General features: G+C 48.9%; 1 pseudogene; it reads right to left on the bottom strand.

The window, feature by feature from the left end:
- Positions 1-2,768: 2,768 nt before the first annotated feature.
- On the bottom strand, positions 2,769-4,641 carry LOC148810851 (uncharacterized; annotated as a pseudogene).
- Between the last annotated feature and the right edge of the window lie 2,063 nt (positions 4,642-6,704).

A 6,704-nucleotide genomic window follows, 5' to 3' on the forward strand; every position in this document is an offset into this window, starting at 1 on the left:
CTGACCAAAAGAGAGTGCTGAATGGGCGTACCTTGAAAACCTCTGTTCTTCCATAGAGTGCCAAAGTCATGGACGACGCCGAAAGCGTATCGACTATCAGTATAAATAGTAGCTGACTGTGAGGCAGCCAAGACACAGGCCTGTGTGAGGCCAAAAAGTTCTGCAGCTTGTGCAGACAGGTGAGACGGAAAGCGGCAGGCCTCTACCATCTCATGGTCAAAAACCACCGCATACCCCATGTGGTTCTGTCCTGTTGAAGGATCCTTCCTGGCTGATCCATCCACATAAAAAACCAAGTCAGAGTTAGGAAGAGGGGAAGAGCAAAGATCCTGTCTGGGGGTTACCTGAGAGGTAATGGCCGCCAGGCAATCATGTGGCTCCCCCTCATCCTCCACAGGCAGCAGGGTGGCTGGATTCAGCACCATACACCGTTCGATAGAGATGTGAGGAAGGGACAGAAGGATGTGGTGGTAATGGAGAGTGGACATGGGAGAAAAGTGCGAGGTCTTAGTCTGGAGGAGGATGGAGGCCACCCCATGAGGTACAAGGACCTTAAGAGGGCGGTAACACACCAGGGAAGCAGAGGCCATAATGGCTGCAGCTGCTGCCGCAACAGCACGAAGGCAGGCTGGCAGGCCACGGGCCACAGAAGTGAGGCGCTGAGAGTAATAGACCACAGGCTTAAAACAATCGCCGTGGGCCTGGAGAAGTACAGCGCTGTAGAACTCGTGTTTCTCGTCAACAGTCAGCGTGAAACCCTTAGTCATGTCAGGAAGGCCCAAGGCGGGGGATGACATCAGGGCTGTTTTAAGTTCGACAAAAGCTTTTTCTCCGTCGGGAGTCCAAGTCAAGTGGTCGGTCATGTTCAGACCTGGAGCATAAGTCATGTCAGACAGGGGCTGCGCCAGTGGGGCATTGCCAGGAATCCAAGATCTACAGTGTCCTGTACAACCAAGGAAAGACATCATCTCCTTTTTGGTTCGAGGCTTTTGAATGGCTGCCACTCGTTCAGTGCCAATCGAACGAGAATTAGCGGAGATGTCATGGCCTAAGTAACGTACACATTCTTTAACAAGCTGTACTTTAGAAAGTGAGGCCTTGTTACAGGTTTCAGCTAAAAAAATTAAGAGATCTCTGGTGTCTAGAGTGCAGGCTTCCTCAGTAGAGGAGCAAACTAACAGGTCGTCTACATATTGGATGAGGGTGCTACCATGCTTAAAAGAGAACCCTGAGAGACACTCTTGCAGTGCCGAGGAAAAAACAATAGGTGCCTCGGTATACCCCTGGGGCATCCGAGTCCATGTGTACTTTTTCCCTTTAAAAGTAAAGCAAACCAAAACTGAGACTCAGGATGAACCGGAACACTAAAAAAAGCATTTGCCAAATCAATGACAGAGAAAAACTTTGAGTCCCCGGGGATAGAAGACAAAATGGTGGTTGGGTTGGGGACCACTGGAGCTCGAGCATGGATGGCGGCATTTACTGCCCGCAAGTCCTGGACCGAAGGCCAAGATTCCCCTTCGGCCTTATTCACAGGGAAAATTGGAGTGTTACATGGAGACGTTGGGCAGGGGATGAGAATCTTTTCAGCCCCCAGCTTGTCCACAACAGGTTCCAATCCAGCCTCAGCGTCAGGTCTCAATGGATACGGCAGCCTGCAGGGCCTAAAGGTAGATTTTGCTACCACATCTAGGGGGACAGCACCCTTTATCAGACCCACGTCGTACTTGTTGGCAGCCCAGAGGGAATCCGGGACTCCCTCCAGTGCAGGGTGTGAAGTGTCAACTGGGACTGAGGTAAACAATCGGCCCGTCGTGTCGTCAGAGGCAGACAGGTGCACTGTCCTACAGGTGTTAAAAACAGGTGAGCAGGGATGCCAGCTGGCCTGGAGAGCAGAGTTATGCCTAATGCCTTCAGCATCCGGGGCTGTCCATGCCTAGCTAGTTACGCACTGTTGGACAAAGACACCCACATCTTGCCAGCGGAAACCTGCAGCTTTTGCCAGAGACACGTGAGGGTGCGTCCCTGCCCAATACAGAGACTGCTGCTCGGTAGTCAGGGTCATGGCAAGGGCAGCAAAATCCCTTGAGACCAGATAACCATTCCCTTTAAGTCTATCGCTGCACTGTTCATCTCTAAACCAGATTTCCTCAAACCCTTCATCCGGGCCCCCGAAACTAACCGAGGCCGTGCAATGCAAATTGTCAATATCTTGAAAATCACCCTGGCCAGGCCACAGTCTTGCTGCGTCATTCAGAATTGTTTGGGAAACCTGACCCACATCTTTTCCTAATAGGTCCCAGCTGTAGTATTAATCTGGGACCATGGGGGAGTGTTGGACAAGCATGGTTCGGGGCAAGCAGTCTTCACTGCAGGTTAGTTCGAGCCCCTGTTCTGAACTGACGATAACGAGGCCCATTTTACAGAGCAAATCTCTGCCACACAAATTAACAGGGCATTCTTTCGAAAGTAAGAACGAGTGGTTGGTGGGCCCAAACCCATGCTTCTGGTATTCCACAGTGAGTGGTGTGGTGAAATGAGCCTTTGTCAGAGTGCCTGTTACTCCTATTGTCAGGATAGATTTCGATGAGAGCTGGAAACGGTGTGCGTCGTCTCTAAGCAGGGAATGGGTCGCCCCGTCTCAACTAAAAAGTCATAGGGATCGCCATTAATATGCAAAGTGACTTTGGGCAGCTGGGAAGGGGAGGAAATGGCAGGTAATATGAAAGTTACCTGCCCTCAGGCCCTATCTCTCCTGGCGGGGATAGTCAATCTTTCTTTTCCCGTTGCCATGTGTGCTGACTGTTACTCCAGCCGGGGGGGCCGAGTCCTAGTTCCCATCATCTTCCTCTCCCCCCTCCTTTTTGGGGCATTCTTTTGCCCAATGTTCTGTTTTTCTACAGTGAAAACATGCATCACGGTCTCCTTCTCCTCGACCTCTCCCTCTTCCTCGGTAGCCTCCTCGTCGGCCACGGCCTCCTGGTCCCCTACCCCGGCCCCTTCCTCTTCCTCCTTGATAGAACTGGAGCTGGGCCATCTGGAGTTGGTGTAGCTGATCGCTGTCTTTTCGTGCCTTTTTCTCATTCTTTGATGCTAATTGTCTCTCAGCATGGTAAGCATGGCGGCACACCTCGGTCAACCGGGTGGTGTCCCAGCCGATGCATGAGTTTTTCACCATGCTTCCTATTTCGGGGAGCAGGCCATCCATGAAAAGATGGGTAAGTTGAGTTTCATATACTGAGCCGTCGTTGTTAGGGGCAGGTGGGGGCAGGCCACTGAGGTTACTGAAGAGGGGGTTCAGTCTCTCCAGTAAATCATTACACGTTTCTCCAGGCTTTTGCTTGGTTTGTCTCAAGGTGAACCAGTCCGTTTTGGGGGGATACTTTGCTTCTATTCTCTGGCAAATGCCGTCTAGCTGGTTCTGATAGCCACTGCCGCTGACAGCGTCATACACCACGTCTGGGTTGAACGTGTCGCGCACATCGCCGTAGTCAAGCTTCAGGGTCTTTTGAAAAACAGTCTCTAGTTCGCTCCTCGTGGGCTTACATTGAACAACTAGACGCCGCAAGGCAGTGGTGTATTTTCGCCCATTTGTCTTGGGGTTTGGTAGTTTGCCAATTACGACTGTCAGTTCTGCTAATTTCCATGGGCGGAAAACTAAACAGGGTTACCTGTTACCCTGGGGGTTTGGACATTCTATCATAGGGAACTGGAGACCCAGATTTGGGTCATCCTCCTCTTCTCCATCAGAAAAAGGCAAAGGGACTAGTGATGGGTCCAGGTGGGAACCATATTGGGCTCCCGGCCTCATAGAGGGCGGGGAGAGGCCATCCCACACTGGTTGGGGTCCCTTCTTTGGTTTAAACTCAGAGGCTGTTGGGCAGAGCTTAACACTGTTTTCCCCTGACGCTGGTACAGTATACATCCCAGGGCCTGTTGTTTAGGGTTCTCCCTCACAGGGGTCCCATGGCCTCCTGTGCCCCGGTTATATGGGGATGGTGCCGCTGGTAGAGGTGGAGCTGGGGCTGAAGCAAGACAGTCGAGGTCTTGATACAATTTAGATGTGCTCAGCATCATCTGTTCAGGGTTAGTAAGCAAGGGGGGGAATCTTTTTCCACACGCATCCCAGACTGACACACATTTTCTCATATACTCATAATTCCAATTGGGATCCCCTCCTGGATTTGGAGGGTCAGTCATTTCATGCAGCAATCTAATGGCCCATGGCTGAAAACTCCCGTCTCGAAGCCACTGCTCATTCGTCCATCCTGACATGCAATCAGTGAAAGGTTGGCAATAAACCAATCCATATTCTCTCCCTGCTATATTCATGGGAGTTCCCTCAGGTTTATCATTTCTCTCTTTCTTATGTGCTTCTTTACTTTTCCTTTCTCTAGCCTGCACCTCATTTTTCCACAGCTCAAAATATTTCCAGTCTACTTTCTTGTTTCCTTTTTTCTCCCTTTCCTGCAACTTCTCCTTAAGCTGCTCAACCTGTCGTGGACTAAAGCTGCCGTTCTCTGGAAAACCCAACTTACTCCAAAGGGGAAGACACTTTATTCCCACATCACCAAACTTATCCTACATGTACTTGGCTGGGCCACTCAGCCCAGCTTTGCCTTTAGAGCTCTCATTACCCATTGTCGACAATGCCTTACTGTTTGTAGAACACTATAACATTTACTACTCTGCAGAGCAAAAAACACACGTCTGTGTTAAGATATGTTCGTTTCACGAGTCCCAGACTCGCCGGGTCCCAGACCGATTATAAGTCCCTGACTTATCGAAGAGAACACCCTTGTGGCTCGTTTTTAAAACTAATAGTTCTTTTAAGGATCACTTACTGATGTCAGACGGCCATGGATTTATCCAGACACTTCTCTGGAAGGATAAGTATTTATCCCCCAAGGTTCGTCCAATTCACAAAAATTGTCCGGGTCCGGATGGAGTTTCAATAGCCGTCTGCAATCAGGTTTGTGATCCCATCGTGGAATTTTATCGAAGAAGAGCCAGGAGAGGTATTCTCATTCACTCAGTAAGGTCTTTATTCATATTGCAATATGGGAAAAAGCCATCACCCGTCTGTGCAGAGAAGTGAAAGCTGATTCAAAAGCAAGCAGGGAGAGCCCTTGTTTTATATCTTTTTTTAAGCTAATGCAACACTTCAAGGACAGGCAAAGCAGTAATTTTCCATTACTTATAGGTTTTTGCTTTTAAGCAAAGAAGAGCAGTTATTCTAATTGTTTCTCATACTCCCTTCTTCAAGCAGCAGAGATAAACATTATTAAAACATCCCATGCCCTTGACGGGTTGGGTGCTATCACACTTTGTTCTAAGTATCCAGCTGCTTCTGCAGCACAGCTCTGTCTGTAAACAACATTTTTAGGATAAAACACCTTTTCTCAGTAACTTTCCATTACACTGTACATGAGGGGAGGGTGGATGTAAACATCTGGTCCCTCCAGAAGGATGAACTGAAAGGTCATTCAATTTGGACTAAGGATAAGGACGAATGTGGAATTCTGGACATGGAACCCACCACATTTACTGGGAATTCCCCGCCGTACACGCAGCCATATAAAATCAACAAAGATGCGGAGGAAGGGGTTCGACCAGTAGTACAAAAACTATTAGCTCAAGGCATTGTACGAAAAACACATAGTACAAGCAACAGCCCAATATGGTCCGTCAGAAAGGCCAGCGGAGCATGGCAATTCACAGTTGATTACTCAAAAGCTAATCAATACATCAATCGTCTCACCCCCTTGGTAGCAGACCCCTCAGCTATTTTTCAACTACTGACACCTGAACACCAGGTGTTTTCGGTAATTGACATGGCTAATGGGTTCTGGTCTGTTCCTCTACATCCAGAGGTACAAGATTGGTTCGCTTTTGTTGTAGATGGAGAAGAATATACTTGGACCAGGTTACCACAGGGGTTTCATAACAGCCCCACCGTGTATCACATGGCACTTCGGAGGCATCTCCAGGAGTTGCCTCCGGTGTCCTCCGTCGTCATCCAGTATGTGGACGATATTTTAATTGCGTCTCCCGACGAGCGAACCCACAAGAAGGACCTCCAAATCATTCTTAACCATTTGGTTAAAAAAGGGCACAAGGCTAATTATGACAAGGCAGTTATGCCTAGACACCGTTATTTACTTGGGACAGAAAATTAGTCAGGGAAAGAGGGAATTGACAGAGGATCGGGCTCAGGCAATCCGCTCACACCCTAGTCCCAATACTATGAGAGAGCTCTGGTCATTCCTGGGCCTGAGCAATTTCAATAGAAATTGGGTTGATGCTTTTTCTGAGAGGGCCAAACCACTCACAGACCTATTAAAGGGGGGAGGGAGACCCCTTGACCCGATTGCTTGGAGCTGTGAAGCTGAACATGCTTTTAATGTTTTGATACAAGCTCTGTTACAGGCTTCTGCATTGGAGTTTCCTCAGACAGATCAACCTTTCTACCTCTACGTAAGTGAAAAGAATAGATTCTGGACAGCTGTACTATCGCAGGAACATAGGGGTAAGTACCGCCCGGAAGGGTATTACTCGGGACCCTTAGACAAGGTTGCCAGGGGTTGGGGACCATGTCTACACTCCGTTCAGGCCTTCTGTGTAGCAGTACAGGCAGTTAATAACATAGTGCTAGACCAGCAACTAATTGTTCAATGCCCACAAGCGGAACACACCCTCATGTC

This window comes from Atractosteus spatula, assembly GCF_055471065.1.
Source record: "Atractosteus spatula isolate fAtrSpa1 chromosome 17 unlocalized genomic scaffold, fAtrSpa1.hap1 SUPER_17_unloc_3, whole genome shotgun sequence".
Lineage (NCBI taxonomy): Eukaryota > Metazoa > Chordata > Actinopteri > Semionotiformes > Lepisosteidae > Atractosteus > Atractosteus spatula.